This window comes from Papio anubis, chromosome 5, assembly GCF_008728515.1.
Source record: "Papio anubis isolate 15944 chromosome 5, Panubis1.0, whole genome shotgun sequence".
Classification (NCBI taxonomy): domain Eukaryota; kingdom Metazoa; phylum Chordata; class Mammalia; order Primates; family Cercopithecidae; genus Papio; species Papio anubis.
Genome location: NC_044980.1, coordinates 5,466,246 through 5,482,703, shown reverse-complemented (window position 1 = coordinate 5,482,703; position 16,458 = coordinate 5,466,246). Strand labels below are relative to the sequence as shown.

Below are 16,458 nucleotides of genomic sequence, written 5' to 3'. Positions count from 1 at the left end.
CAGATCCCATACCTTCTTTGAAATAGAATCCTATGAATGCTGAAAGCAATGTGGGTTCAGAGAGAGTTATAAGGGATAGAGGGCGTGGAGGCTGGCACAAGGCTCGCAGCTCCCTGAGGTCTTTGTTCTTCTCATCAGCAGCTCCTGCCTGGCCCTGCCCTGTTCGTTGCGATGTTGAATCAGGTCACCACCCAAATAACAGCTGGCTTTGGTTTAACCTGTGTTTTTCCAGAGAATCCTTTGGCGTGGAATGGGCATTCCTGGAGCCACTGGAATTGTGTGGTGGCAGGAGGCCAGAAGCTGGAATGCCTCTGTGGGAGTGTCCTTGCTGAGGAGTGGGGGTTGCCACAGCTATTTGACCTCTAGGGCGCCTAACCCCCGTAGGAGCAGGGTATGGCCTGTGCAAGCAAAGATACCTGATCGAGCTGTGCATTTCTGCAGCCAGTTGTCCCGTGGTCAACTCTGAGGGCTCCTGAGAAGGGCCATGCTATGAAATTGGAGCCGTCGAGGAGGAATCAGGTTCATTACAGAGATCCCTGCTCACCAGTGCTTCTGCCACAACAATGAGTCATGCCATCAATTTTCAAAGTGCTGATGCAAATGCCCATGGATCATGCTCGAGATTTTATGAAACTTAATTAAACAAGATTATTCACCTGTGTTATGTAACTATACATGCATATTTGCACTTCTAGTATTTCTAATTCAATGTCAACATCACAATTCATAATGAAATATGACCCTGAAATTGAAAGAGAGGAGTTGATGTGAACACTTTTAAAAGATTTTTAATGTGCTTCTCACTGAGATAGGTAGCATTTTCAACTTCTGTGCAATCTGAAATGCATTCAGCAGGTTGGTAAAGAGCTCTGCAGGTTTCAGTTAAAACAAACAAACAAACAAAAAAACCAAACTGTTGCTAAAGCCAGAAGGGACATTTTAAATGGCTTGTTTTTGAACTACATTCCATGGAAAAATTTTATTTCACTTGTGACATAGAAACATAGGCTGCTCGGCCAGGCGCTGTGGCTTACACCTATAATCCCAGCACTTTGGGAGGCCGAGGAGGATGGATCACCAGGTCAGGAGACAGAGACCATCCTGGCTAACATGGTGAAACCCCATCTCTACTAAAAATACAAAAAAAAAAAAAAAAAATTAGCCGGGTGTGGTGGCGGCTGCCTGTAGTCCCAGCTACTCAGGAGGCTGAGGCAGGAGAGTGGCGTGAACCTGGGAGGCAGAGCTGGCAGTGAGCCAAGATCACGCCACTGCACTACAGCCTGGGCAACAGAGCAAGACTCCGTCAAAAAAAAAAAAAAAAAAAAGAAAGAAAGAAACATGGGCTGCTGGCGCTGGGACAAACGCTGCGGGTCATTGGTCACAGAGCCCCATTTTGCAAGTGAGTGACCAGAAGCCCAGAGGAGGAAAGTGGCCCACCAAGGCTGCCACTAACGAGGGGAGAACCACGCACTGGAGTTGGGACTGATTGCAGTTCTGGGTGTGCCCACTGTTCGCTCAGGGAGATGCAGGCCTTGCTGGCTTTGGAAGTAACATCCGTGGATTTGGCATCCTGCCCCCATGGTCCCTATTATTCTCAAGGCTCCTTTTCTTATATTTTGAAATTTTCCTCCAGTACTTTGCCAACATTAAGTTACTTGCTAAGAATTCTGGGCAGAAATAATCAGATGGAATAGCCAAAAGATTAGTTATCACATTCAACTAGTACAATCCTGCTACAAAGTCACCTGTATTAAAACGGGGACAATGGCAGGTGCCAGATGGTTGAAAAGGGAACTTTGTGTGTGCCAGGTGGAATTGAGAAATTTTTGGTCAACAAATATTTCTCGGACTGGGCATGGTGGCTCACGCCTGTAATCTTAGCACTTTGGGAGGCCAAGACAGGTGGATCATTTGAGGTCAGGAGTTCGAGACCAGCCTGGCCAACATGGTGAAACGCCATCTCTACTAAAATTACAAAATCAGCCAGGTGTGGTGGGGGGTCCTGTAATCCCAGCTACTCAGGAGGCTGAGGCAGGAGAATCGCTTGAACCCAGGAGGTGGAGGTTGCAGTGAGCCAAGATCGTACCACTGCACTCCAGTCTGGGCGACAGATTGAGGATCTATTTCAAAAAAAAACCCCAGCAAATATTTCTTATTGAGATTCTGTATCCTGATGTGCATTCATTTCAAAATTAATAAGTTTTTTATTTTTGAGACGGGGTCTTGCTGTGTCACCCAGGCTGCAGTGCGGTGGTGTGATCATAGCTCACTGTAGCCACGAACTCTTGAGCTCATGGAATCCTCCTGGCTCCCTCCTGAGTAGCTGGGACTATAGGCACAGGCCACCATGTCTAGCTAAAATTAATAAAATTTGAAAGTTGTTATTGGAACAAATGTACCATGTAAATGTATACTACACAGTCCTATTAAAACACTCCACAGAAAAGGTGAGCTTCCCAAGTAAACTCTAGACACATCATCTTTTGTTGCTTCACTGAATTTCACTGCAAATCAAATAAAGGAAAGTTAATAAGGGAATAGAAATACATTCTTTAAAGTATTAAGCATACGTAAAGATTTGGAATCCAAAGTAGATTTCTGAGGAAATGGTATGAAAATAATGTCTCACAGCAGCTGGTTTGAGAAAATTCCCATCTTGAAGATCCCAGGAAATGTTTGGAGGAGCTTATCATTACCAGAATAATTTTAAAAATCATTAATTAGGATACAGCCTTATGTCTTCCTTGTAAGCACGTTAGTCACACAGAGATATAGCCATATGTGATTCCACTTTTTAAAAGAAAAATGGTCTGTGTGTATCTGGAATGAGTAGTCTTAGGGAATGTGTCAGCTGCTATTTAACCACATATCGGGATGCTCATGATCTGAGGTCCATGCACCTGGCTGGGGAACAGTGTCCTGTGGGTGACGTGGCATAGTGAGTAGAAAAGCCCCGGATGAGAAAGCCCCTGTCAACCATCCAGCGCTGGCTGTTCTGTTCTCTGTCATTTATTCACTGTGCAAATCTGTTCGAGTTACTTATGCATTTTGTTCTTCACCTGTAAAATGAAGACATCAGAATGGCTCACCTCTAAGACCTGTTAGAATTCCTAACACATTACAATTCGTCAAATCTCTGACTCTTCTTAGGAGCCATCTAAATCCGCTCTGACAGCTTCATAAGGAGGACTGAAGAACCATTTGGCTTACAAAAATTCACCTGCCCATTCAGACAATAATGGTTGGAATGGATTTATGCAAATGTGTCCAGAGGTGTCTTCCTTGTCCTTTAAAAGGCCACCTGAAATGCTAAGCTTATATTTTTCAGGTAATTTTGATATTTTGCAAGATCTGTCGGGAGTTAGAACACCCAAAATTTCTGCTACTGGGACTTACATCCATATATTAACACACCAGAAACGCATCCCAGCCAGTACCTCAGCTAGAATACATCGACCCAAACCAGCAAAACTAGGGACAGGCCTGTTATGGTTTGAGTGTTTGCATCCCTCCAAAATTTGCATGCTGGAACCTAACACCCACTGTGATAGTGTTGAGAGGTAGGGCCTTGTAGGAAGTGAGTAAGTCACGAGGGCTTTGCCTTTTTGCCACGCTACCCTTCCATCTCTTCTGCTATGAGGATTCAGCATTCATCCCCTTCTGCTCCTTTTGGCCATGGGAGGACACAGCAAAAGGGTGCCATCTTGGAGGCAGAGAGCAGCCTCCACCAGATACTGAGCTGTCGGTACCTGGATGTTGGCCCTCCCAGCCTCCAGAACTATAAGAAACACATTTCTGTTCTTTATCAATCACCCAGTCCCAGGTATTTTGTTATGGCAGCACAAAGACAAGACTGAAGTGTTTTCACTCCAATCCCATCTCCCTTCTTTTTTCTCCCACTTGTGCTTATGTGACTTTGACATTTCACTTAAAAAAAATTCCTTGGGCTTCAGTTTCCTCATCTCTAAAATTAGAACTTAAACCAGGTGACTGCTAAGGCATTTTCCACCTCTAAGACTGTGGCAAGTAAAGCTATCTAGTTTCATACATAATTTGAGGAAGGCTGATACACTTAAGTAAGAGGCAGCTATAAATAGTAGGAGCATGCATTTCAGGACAGACCACAAACCCATGCTGATGCACAGTAATTGAAGAGTTCTGTTTCATTTCAGCTCCAGTCTTTACATGCAGGAAAGCCCTGTGGTTTTTGTACTCATCAGGGATGTTGTAAAAGTTTAGTCTTTATCATGATCTAAAAAGGTCAGACCAGTTTTTTGTCTGGGTTTGAATTCTGCTAGTTTTACTGGCTTCACAGAAATCTCTGATTAAATTTCCTTGCTCCTTACTGTAAGTTTTTGACATGATGGCAGCATATGCTATAGTTTTTAAGGATTAAACACTCCTCCAGCTCCCAGGAAAAATATCAAATTACTAGGAATTTGTTTCTAGTACAAGCAGCAACAATAACAACAACAAACACAAATAATCCCCATGCCCTCATCTACCCTCTTTCCCGAAAGTAGAATGATTTTCTTAAGGAATTCAGTGAGATGTTGGGGGAGAACTTAGGTAGTTCTGGAAACTGGTTTCCCAAGCAACGCACTCTACCGTCTTGCATTTAGGGACCCTGAAGCATAGGGGTCGCCTCCCACCGTCCCCAGCCAAGCGAACGGAAGGGAAGCTGGCCAGTTAATGAGCTCTACCCACACAGACTGAGCTCCTGGGCAGCTTTGCTCTGCTTTGTAGTTAACTGAGAAGGGTGAGAATCAATGGATAAGGAAAACCGATATTAGGAGCTAGAAAGACCAAGCTAGATAAACAGGAAACAAAATATGCCAAAGCAAACATAGCTAAACATGGAACAAAATAATACTTTTTTGGTAAATAAGAAATAAACCCCACTATTTTGTGTTGTCAGAGATTCAAGATGTATTGCTTCTGCTAAGCAAAAATACAGTTCTATAAGAAAAGGGAGCCATCGGAGAATAACAAAGAACGGCTGAAATAAAAGGCAATTGCTGAAATTAAAAAACAATCAATGAAGTTTGGAATATAAATAGAGAAAATCTCCCAGAGGAGAGAATAATAGCAAAAGAGACTGAATACATAAGTAAAAAGGAAAGGACCCGAGGGAACAACGTAGGAGGTCCAATACAAGACTAATAGCCAATAAAAATAAAATCAAGCAGAAGGCATCGCATACACAGACATTATGAATTTCCCAGAATTAAAGAACAAAAGTGTTCAGACTGAAAAATCCCACTGAGTTCCCAATGTTATGAATGAGAAAATGTAGCCGCAGACACGTTCCTGAGGGATTTTGGAAAAGCAAGTAGGCAGGAAATCTCTTTTGGAAAACCAGCATCAGTTTGGAATACGATCTCTTGCTCTCCACCATGGATCTAAAAGACTACAGTGTGGCATTATCCAAATTCTGAAGGAAAATGGCATCGAACCAAGATTTCTCTACCCAGCCAAACTATCAATAAAACACGGAGGCAGGAATAAAAACATTTCAATGTGTACGCATTCCAGTATTTTATGTATCAATGTCCTTTCACAGTTACTTGCTCAACTTTGTGTGCAAGTAAAGCAAGAAACAGGAAGACAGGGGCTCCATATGCCAGGTCCCACCCAGCAGGAGGGCGTCTCCCAGGGTGAGGTAGTGTTGCCTGGACAGCAGCCAGAGTTGGACATGGCACCTGGGGAACCTCTAGACAGGTTTCTGGGGGGAAGAAGAACTTGGTTGAATAGAACAGATGCTGGAGAGGTGGAAGAAAATAATAAAAGAATGTAAAGAAGGCAAATTTTTAAAAAGTAAAAGGGATGAGAAACTTCAGGAAAAATAACACCAGTACGATAAAAGAAACTCAATCCAAGCACACTATTTGGTTGTAGGTAAGTATATTCTCATAGTCTTAGCAAGGTAAGCCCTGTTGGTTGGTTTATAACAACCTCCTAGATAAAGCACTGAAGAGTCATTGAGTAGGGGCTAGTATCTTACATATTTGAGGGTCATAATATGTGCATTATACTTGATGGAATAATAAATGAACGTGTATTCCTTCATATTACAAAGGAACCAACAGGAAAACAAAAAATAGTGATGCACTTCATTGGGTATAGTGATAGAATGTAATTAAGTTAAACTCTCAATATCTCAGAGCATGCCATCAATAGCCAATGCTTAACTCGACAAGTTAAGTAATGCCCATATGAGCACGTTAGTTAGAGAGATGGCAGAGACCACCAGAAGAGGTCACAGCAGGGACCGTTCACAGGACTCCTCAGAGAAGGGGGACTGGGAAGCTTGGGGTGGAGGATGCTTGCTCTTATAAGTCCTCCTGCACTACTGGAGCCTTGTGTTCCTGTACTGTGTTATTAGGGAAATTTATAAAACTGTACACAACAAATGAAAAACAAACAGACAAAAGGTCTTTTGCCAGGACGGCCTGGGCAGGATAAAGGGTGGATGTGGGGTCCACCTGGACAAGTGCTATGATGCTGGTCCTGGTTCTGGGCTCTGAATTCCATGCCCTTGATGCTCCTGACACTCCTCACTTTCCTGGCTGCTACCCCAAGGATGCAGGCTGCCCTCAGTGCCCCAGGTGTCAGGATCCGGTCCCATCAGAGTTTCTCCTGGGGACACACATAGGCCCTTTGTCCTGCTTTGATTCTTAGATGTCCCAGGGGACCTGCAAGTTAGGTTCATTCACCTTCACTGAAGAATAAATAAAAAATTTCAATTATAAAGTCAAAGATGATTCCTCAAGCAAGTGCTATGGCTCTCTCCATTCTGAAAGTCCCCATCCACCCACCACCCCCCTACACACACATATTCACAGATACAGGCACATGGTAACATACATGCATACACATGCAGATTCACAGACACACACGTGCCTGGTCACACACATGCAGTCTCACATGCACACACATATGCTGGGGAAGAAGCACGTCAAGCTTCCGCAGGCTCCCACAGGACACAACCTGAGGGGATTCTTCTGAGTCGTGTCTGACTCACCCGACAGAGTGAGCTGTGGATTGTGGTAATTAATCAGCTGTGAGTTTCCCAACCTAGCATTTCGGGAACGGTTCTGGCAAGTCCGTGTGCGGAGAAACCACTGGCTGTCATCCCGTTTCCACCCGGAGGCATCCTGTGAAGAGGAACCCGTCACAGAGAGAAGAGAAGAATGAGGCCAATGCACCAAGTAATAACAAAAGGAAAAATGGATTTCTAAAATTAATGATGGTAACAGATGTAACAATGCCTGCCATAGAACGGTTCTTTAATACCTGTTAGCTAAAAAGAAAAACAAAAGATTCAAGTCCCCAATTTAGCATCTATAAATGTGCCAAGTTTTGAGAAACGTGAATTCTCTCTCTTAAGAAATGAGAATTAATATGCTTTTTGCAAAATATGGAATTCTAAAAGCCAATAATTCTTACAGAAGCTAGGATAAAATATATACCTTAGAACAGATGATTGATCAGAAGTTTCTGGGTTAAGTGTAAAAGTCCTTTGAGAATTTTGTGGCCAAGCAATTCTTAGGTCAATGTACAGTCACAATAGTCATACAAGTGTTATATACACCTTTACTCAGAAACAAAGCTGGATAATTTCTATGATGATGATGCTTGTAAAATGTGTTACCCTCGTATCCACCGCCTGGAGATCAGCATGAGAAGAGGAAAGGTTAAGAAAATGCAGTTCTGGGATGAAGATGACGTTATTGTGAACATATATATACACATATATGTGTGTGTGTGTATACATATATATGTATATATAGTGTGTGTGTATGTGTGTGTGTGTATATATACATATATATACAACTCAGCAAAGCAGATACCAAGCATAGGCCCATGACCCTATTTTTTGTGATAGTTTCTGAGCAATGGGCAAAAAGTATACCCAGGAAAAAGAAAAACTGACAAGCCATGAAAAAACAAGAAGACTTTCAAAAAAATTGTATTTGTCAGCTTTTGCTGTGACCACAAACAGCCTGAACATGTCAATGGCTTGCATCCAGATCTCTTCTGTCTTGCTTGTGAGACATGAAGTGCAGACAGGGGTGGGGCCGGCCGTGGCTCAACTGGACCTGCTCAGTTTGACTCAGGTTGGCGTAACTCATGTCTTCTCACCCAGAACCCAGGCTGGAGGGACAGCCATCTTCTGGGACGTAGTGATTCTGTGGTGAGACAAGTGAGAAAGCCTGGACCAGGCCACAGGGTCACATGCAAAGGCTCTGCTGTGCTAACAAATTATGACACCTCTCTCCACGATCTGGGAAAAAAGCATGGTATTGAAAGGAGCCAGCACCTAACCCTCGTAACAACTGGAGCTGACTAGTGCCGCACGGTCAAAAGACACTGAGGGAACTGCATTGTCATGGGCGGGAGGGGAGGCTACCACTCCATGTTACTGCTTTGCACGCCTTTTGAGTACCACTGGGGGGGCAGCAGGCAGTTGAGGGCAGCAGAAAGGCTTGGATGAGTGGCCTGGTTGAAGGGCAACTTGCTTCTCGTTCCTTCTGCTGTATAATGAAGAATGGTTTCAGATGGTGAGAATGGGTTTGAATGAGGGCAGAAAAAGTTGTACCATACAAAATAAAATTGAAATATATTGAACCTGAGCAAATCTTGGACTCAGTCACCAACTTCTTATTCTTGCTGACAGGTAAGCTGCTGTCAGACCCCACCTCACCCAGGCTCATGAAAATCTGAATTCTGCTGGTATGACATCAGATGCTCACACACTCAAGACTCCTCAAAGTACATTCCAGGTCGACAATCCATTGCTCGTAGAGTCTTCAAACACTCTCTGGGGACCTCACTTTCTAGGACCCAGATGTGGTAACAGGAACAGTGATATTCGGGACTTGAGGTGAGCAGAGAATGAGCTCAGGGTAGGCTCTGGGAGATCCTACATGGTTTTCATATCAGAGCATGTTAGTTTCCCAGGGCTGCCGTAACCAATCACCACCAACTGGGTGCCTTAAAACTACAGAAGTGTATTCTCTTGCCATTCTGGAAGTCACTAGTCTGAAATCGAGGCCCTTTCTCAGGGCTCTAGGGGAGATTCCTTTCTTGCCTCTTCCAACTCCTGGGGGCCGCAGGTGCTCCTTGGCTTGTGGCCGCACCACTCCAGTCTCTGCCTCCCCATCATGTGGCCTTTTCCCCTGTGTGTGTTTTTCTTGTTTTCTTGTCTTTTGTAAGAACTCTTTTCACTGGATCTAGGACCCACCATAGATGATATCCTCATTTCCAAATCGTAATTACAGCTGCAAAACCCTCCCCACTCCCAGCAAGATATGGTCACATCCAAAGGTTCCAGGGCCCAGGACAATGGACACGTATCTTCTGGGAGCTACCATTGGACTTGGAGCAGAGATCATCCAGGAGAAGCAGGACACCTGAGGGAGGATGTGCTGGTGGCATCTCAGTGAGCCTCATTGCTGGTGGCAGCACTGTGTGTCCTAGGAATTAGACTCGGGGCCGATGGCCACACTCAATCCTGGCACAGGTCTCCACAGGCTACTCAGACTCCCTGTGCGCCTGCTCCTTATCCGAGAAATGGAGATAGCAGTAATCCTTTAATAGCTGTTGAGAGCATTAAAGGAGTAACATGCACGAAGTGATTTTAAGGGAACCTGCCCATGCCAGCTCTATGGAGTGTTAGCTTCAATTTTAACAGCCTTGCTGGGGATAAGGGTGTTGCCATCTATGACATGAACACTCCCAAGCCGCAGAGACACTGTTCAAGACCCCAAACCTGCATCTTCCTAAGGCCCTGTTCACTGCCCAGGCGCCCTATGATAGCAGAGCAGTCCCAGCCCCATGTGTCCCCACAAGGCCGTGGTTTCTACCTCCTCTAGGTGCCTCACATGGGCCTCATCAGCCCGTGCTGCCCTGTAACCTGCCTGGGATGGCCTGGCTGTGGCCTGCCTGGTGGCTTTCCCTGTCACCTGGCCTGTGGCCTGCCCTGTGGCCAGCACGGTGACCTGCCCTGTGGCCAGCGCTGTGACCTGCCCTGTGGCCTGCCTGGTGGCTTTCCCTGTCACCTGGCCTGTGGCCTGCCCTGTGGCCAGCACGGTGACCTGCCCTGTGGTCTGCACTGTGACCTGCCTGGTGACTTGCCCTGTGACCTGCCTGGTGACCTGCCTAGTGACCTGCCTGGTGACCTGCCCTGTGGCCAGCACTGTGACCTGCCCAGTGGCCAGCATGGTGGCCTGCCCTGTGGCCAGCACTGTGACCTGCCCAGTGGCCAGCCTGGTGGCCTACACTGTGACCTGCCACCTGCTTGCCTGCTGCTGATGTGCCCAACTCCTGCCTATGACCGCGTCCTCTCTCAGCCCTCGGCCTCCCCGTTCTCCTACCTCTCTCCAGCACCTCGTGGCGCCCTCCCTCCTCCCATTGCTGGAGGCTGTCCTGCCCTGTTGTGTTGCTTTGCAGACTTCCCCAGCGCCCACCCTCAGCCCTCATGTCTCACGCCATGCTCTCTTTCAGCTATCCCACCTCTGACATGATATGGAGATTGACAGCCCATAATTCTGAAATCTCCTAAACCTCTCTCTTCACATCTGTCACAGCCTTGCCCCCCCACACAGGGCCACACACTCAGCTGCCTCCAGACGTCCCATGAGAACCTCAGCTTCACATCACTCCCTTGATTTCTCCTCTGGAATCTTCCGTCATGTTTTGCTCTCACTCTCTCCACCAGGCATTTGAGCTGGAACCACAAATCATGGGCGACTCTTCTGTTCCTCTCTTGTCCCACCAACCCCTGCACCCTCCCGTCTCCAGCCAACTCCTCTCATTTGTCATGTGAATCTGTGCACCAGCCGGGGACCACTCTATGCTGCGGATGAGATCACACTCCTCTCGGTCACCCTGGGAGAGGCTCTCTGCTGGGGTAGGCAAAAGCCCTGTGAATTGTCCCTTCACAGGACTCCCCTGAGAGCCTGTGCTCCAGCTGGATGGGACCCACAGTTCTTGCCTAAACCCTGGGGTGGCCCCAGATCTGCATCAGCATTTGGGGTGTCTAGTTTCATTCATCATATGGTTGTGATGGTTAATTTTACGTGTCAACTTGGCTAGGCCATGATATCCAGCTATCTGGTCAAACACAATTCTAGATTTCTGTGAGGGCATCTTATTTTAAATGAGGTTAACATTTAAGTCAGGAGAATTTGAGGAAAGAAGATTAGTCCCCATAATGTGGGTGGGCCTTGTCCCACCAGTGGGAGGCCTTCAGAGAAAAAGACTGACCTCCCACAAGGAAGAGGGAATTCTGCCTTCAGACCTGACTTGCTGCCTCAGCTCCTCCATGGGTCTCCAGCTGGCAAACTGTATACTCGCCAGTACCCTCAGCTGTGTGAGCCGATTCCTTAAAATCAGCCTCTCTCTCTATCTACCTCCTATTGGCTCTGTTTCTCTGGAGAACTCTGACTGAGATGATAGTGCATAAATAGGATAGTATACACGTGTCTGGGTCAGTACCCTGTCATCAAATGCATTATTATTTTTGAAGAGAAATGTATAAATGCACGTGCTCAGTTGTATATAAGAAGATTATCGCTAGCCTTCTATTCAGTCCAGATCACATCCTGCTGTGGAATGAGTGGCCACACCCCTAGGGTTTGAGACCTGTTGGGATTTGGGACTGAGCAGGAGGAATGTGGATTCAGACTCCCTGCTCATGTGCGATCCTCAGGGCACCTTGCTACGTGGCCTCGAGCCAGTTTTCAGAGGAGAACACGGAGGATCGGAGAAGCTGAGCTTCCTGCCACAGCTGTCCTCGCTGCAGGTGACAGACAGAGGCTCCAGTACCCCCAGCCTCCCCTGCTTGTGCTGCCTCGGGGCTGTGCAAGAATGTCCTCTGTAGATTGGATGTGATCTCATAAATGACCCACCCCCATCCCTGCTGACCAGAAGAGTTTATGAGCTACGAGGCAGACATACCTCTGTTGTGTTATGTGTTACGTCTGCCAGCAGACATCAGAACCTGCGCTTCCTGTGCCACTGCAGGGGTCTTAGGGCGGGAAGACTACACGGTGTGATGTAGAACTGGGGCTGCTTCCATCTGGGTTGAACGTTTCACACGATGAGACCTGAGCAGGACCAGGGCGCGTGGGACTCTCCCAGGTGAACTGGGGGTGGGTCCTTCCAGCTTAGGGGGAATTAACCAGAGCGGAGGGTCCGGGGGAAGGGGTAGATGGAATCCCAGGGCTGATCTTGCAGCAATGAGCAATCTATTGGCTTATCGCTCCCAACCCTCGCTCCTCCATGCACAGGATGCTGGGTGACTCTTCGCGCTGCGGTTCCCACTGGTTCAGCTCCTGGGAAAAGCATCCTTCCACCACACAGGCTTGTGCTGGGCCATGTGAAATGCGCTGTTCATCCATCGAGTGTGAGTGGCCAGACATTGGCCATGGCTGAGCAGAGCCTTTGCATGTGACCTTGGGGCCTGGCCCAGGCTTCCTCATTTGTCCCACCACAGAATCAGTGCATTTCAGAAGTGGCTGTCCCTCCAGCCTGGGTTCTGGATGAGAAGACATGAGTTACGCCAACCCAAGCTAAACCGAGCAGGTCCAGCCGACCCTGCCCCTGTCTCCACTTCATGTCTCACAAGCAAGACAGAAGAGATCTTGGTGGAAGCCACTGACATGTTCAGGCTGTTTGTGCTCACAGCAAAAGCTGACAAATACAAACAATTTTTTGGAAAGTCTTATTTTTTCATGGCTTATCCGTTTTTCTTTTTCCTGGGTATACTTTTTATCCATTTTCTTATATGTTTAATGAGGGGTTGATTGACGTCATTTATCATAGCCTCCAGTTCTCCAGTTCTCCATTCTATGTTTCTTACAGATGCCAGTGGGTACAGGTGCAGAAGTAGGTGCCATCCTGTCGATGTCTTCTGGGCGGACCTTGTATCTTTCAGCATTCATTATGAATGTCTAACAACTGGGGTCGCAGAGAGCAATTGAGTGCAAACAACTAGGTGCTTGGAAACCTCTGGACACCTTGGACACAGCTCTAGTTACCTGCAGCCCCTTTTATGCCTTGCTGGGGGAGCCTGGACCTCTGCAGAAGACATGGGTGAACATGTGGAAGCCCCCTGTGACTCTCAGGTTCTGTTTCCTGACTCTGGTCTGCATCACCAGTATGGAGGTCACAGGCACCCACCTTTCCCCCACTGGGCTCAATTTCAAGTCAATGTCTTACAGGAGTGCTTCTGACAGGTGGGGCCTCCTCAGCTGCACACTCAGGCAGGCAGGCTGGTAACTGTAAGCTGAGCTTCTGGTCTCTGCATGGGAGAAGGGCTGCACTGGTCTCTGAGTACCTGCACAGGTGTCTGTCTCATTTCTCTTTTTCTCTGTGTCTCTTCCTCTTACAAGAAGCAAAATAAGGTGGTTTCCCTTTATTTATTTACTTTTTTGGAGGCTACAATTACAGATTTAGAGGGAAACTTGAGATGAAAAGCAAAGCTCCCCTGTCCTTTTATCCCTCACCACACACAAAGCAACTTAGAGTAGTGGGACTCCAGCTGCATTTCTCAAGAGGGCACTATTGGCATTTGAGGGGGACACTTCATTATGTAGGAGTGTCTCATGGTGTGTGGTGTCCCCAGGCTCCAACCTACCCTGGGCCCACAGAGTTACTGTGGTGGGCAGAAGAATCCCTCCCTACCAGCCAGCAAAGATGTCCTTCTCTTCAGAGCCTGTGAGTGTGTTTGGTTCCATGGCCAGGGCAGTTAAGGCACTGAATGGGATTAAGGCTGTAATCAGTTGACTTTACAGTAAGGAGGTGTAGTAGTCTGTTTGCACACCGCTGTAAAGAACTGCCTAAGACTAGGTAATTTATGAAGAAAAGAGGTTTAACAGACTCACAGTTCTGCAGGCTTAAGACGAAACATGACTTGGAGGCCTTAGGAGACTTACACTTGTGGTAGAAGGTGGAGGGGATGCAAGGACCTTCTTCACATGGTGGCAGGAGAGGGAGAGCGAGGGGGAAATGCTACACACTTTTAATCCATCAGATCTTGTGAGAACTCACTCACTACCAATGAGACCAGCAAGGGGAAAATCTGCCCCCTTGATCCAATCACCTCATACCAGATTCTTCCCTTAACACGTGGGGGTTAAAATTTGACATGAGATTTGGGTGGGGCCACAGCCAAACCATATCAAGAGGTTATGTTGGATTATGCAGGTGGGCACGATGTAACACAACATGCCAAGAGCACTTAGAAAGCAAGGGGGAGGCAGGAGAGGCAAAGTCAGAGAGAGACGTGAGGACAGAAGGAGAGGCTGCAGTGGTGGGATTTCTAGCTTTGTGGTTGGAGGAGGGGCCGGGAGCCAAGAAATGCAGCAGCCCTGGAAGCTGGGAAAGGCAGGAAGCCAATTCTCCCCGCAGCCCCCAGAAGGAGTGCAGCTTTGCAAACAGCTTGATTTTAGTCCTATGACACTTACTTCAGACTTCTGACCTTCAGAACTTATGGACTGAGTGTTTGTTGTTTTAACCACTGCATTTGCAGTAATTTGCTACAGCAGCAAGAGGAAGCTGGAGAACACAGTTATCCAGGTGTTGTGACACCAAAAAAACCTCCCCTCACCTTTCCTAATGATGCCTGGGTGAGTGGCGATGCCCATGAAGAGAGGTTTTGCTCAATGTTGCGAAGGTAAAGGGTGAGGGAAGGATCTGGGCAGCAGGGATAGAACGCCTTTGTTTGGCCATGCTGTTAGAGTACTATAGGGATTTGATGGCCAGGGGACACCTCAGAAGCAGCAACAGGTACAGTATTGAGTTTTCAGGTAAACTAACACTAGAGGAGTTATTTATCCAATCAGCTAGTCAATCAGTAAATATGTATTGAGTACCTTCATTGTACTAATCAATGAAGAACAAAAAGAGAAATGACAGTCCCTATCCTAGTGACACCCCTGAGGGAGACACCCAAACAGATATGGATACGACAACATGGGACTTTATATAAGGGTGACTACCAACATTGAGTGCTTGATGGGGGCCAGACACAGCACTCAGTACTTCACTCGCATCACCCCCAAGAACCCAAGGAAACAAATGGCACCCAAGTGGTAGATGTGGGAGCCATGAGGCAAAGCCAGGTGCATTCATGCAAAGCTAAGATGCTGTAACAGAAACCTCAAATGTCATCACAGTAGCTAACAAATGGGGATGCTGTATTCTAAGTGTTTTACATTTATTACTTCATTTGATTCTCACAACAAGCCCAGGTGATATGTGGACTCGGTGTCCCCAGTGCAGCGAGGAGAATTCTGGGGCGCACGGAGATGAAGTCACTTGCCCAAGGCCATAGAGTTATTAAGTGGCAGGGCTGGAATTTGAACTCAAAAGGTGAGCCCCAGGTCGCTGATATACCCACTATGTCATACTATTGATATTATCTTCCTAACTGTCCTAAAACATTGCCTTGTTTTTCTGTCACTCAGTAGTTCTGAGATAAGTAATCCATTTAGGTGGAGAATCTCTGCTCCACTGGGCATTCTAAGATCCATATTCCTTCCAAACCATTGCTCCTCCACCCTCAGGGGCTCTACTGGTTGACACAGTTGCCGCTGATGACATGTAACTATTTTAATTTTAATTAATTTAAATACATTTAAAAACAATTGAAATTTCACTTCCTAGTTGCACTAGCCATAGCTCAAGTGTCTAGTGGCTTGCACGTTGGACAGCAGACATCTCAGAACACTTCCATTATCTCAGAGTGTTCCACTGCTCTGGGGTACTGTCACCTGCCTGGTGGGACCAGTCACCAGCACATCAGGGGCAGCCTGAAGAAGATGCACCTGATGCCTCATGTTCCCACCCCTGAGCAGGTACCCATCATTCCTGCTCCCATCCCTTAGTCCAAGGGCCACAACTCACTTCAGGGAAGCCTAGGTGTATTAGTGTGTTCTCACACTGCTATAAGGACATACCTGAGACTGAGCAATTTATAAGGGAAAAAGGTTTAATTGACTCACAGTTCCACAGGTCTGGGGAGGTCTTGGGAAACTTATAATCATGGCAGAAGGGGAAGCGAACACATCCTTCTTCACAAGACAGCAGGAGAGAGAAGAATGAGAATTGAGTGATGAGGGAAGCCCCTTATAAAACCATCAGATCTCGTGAGAATAGCATGGGGGAAACTGCCCCCATGATTCAGTTACCTCCCACTGAGTCCCTCTCACGACATGTGGGAATTATGGGAACTACAAATCAAGATGAGATTGGCAGGGGGACACAACCAAACCATACCACTGGGAAACACAGGCAGTGGGCAGCCATGGGTCTGGTTTCAATTCCATTTTCTATGGCAGAAGGACAGAGCGGGTTTCATTGGGATGCAGGCAGTAACCACTAAACACACTCTGTCTAACGGTGGAGACTGCTCTCAGCCTCTAGCAGATCCTCTACCTCTCAGGAGGG

At 46.8% G+C, this 16,458-nt stretch overlaps 1 long non-coding RNA gene across 1 annotated transcript; it reads left to right on the top strand.

The window, feature by feature from the left end:
- Positions 1-4,970: 4,970 nt before the first annotated feature.
- LOC103884927 lies at positions 4,971-16,025 on the top strand. The gene is made up of 4 exons (XR_004183631.1): positions 4,971-10,915; positions 11,717-11,809; positions 12,031-12,147; positions 12,297-16,025. It is a non-coding gene; the product is annotated as an uncharacterized LOC103884927 (long non-coding RNA).
- The last annotated feature ends 433 nt before the right edge of the window (positions 16,026-16,458 follow it).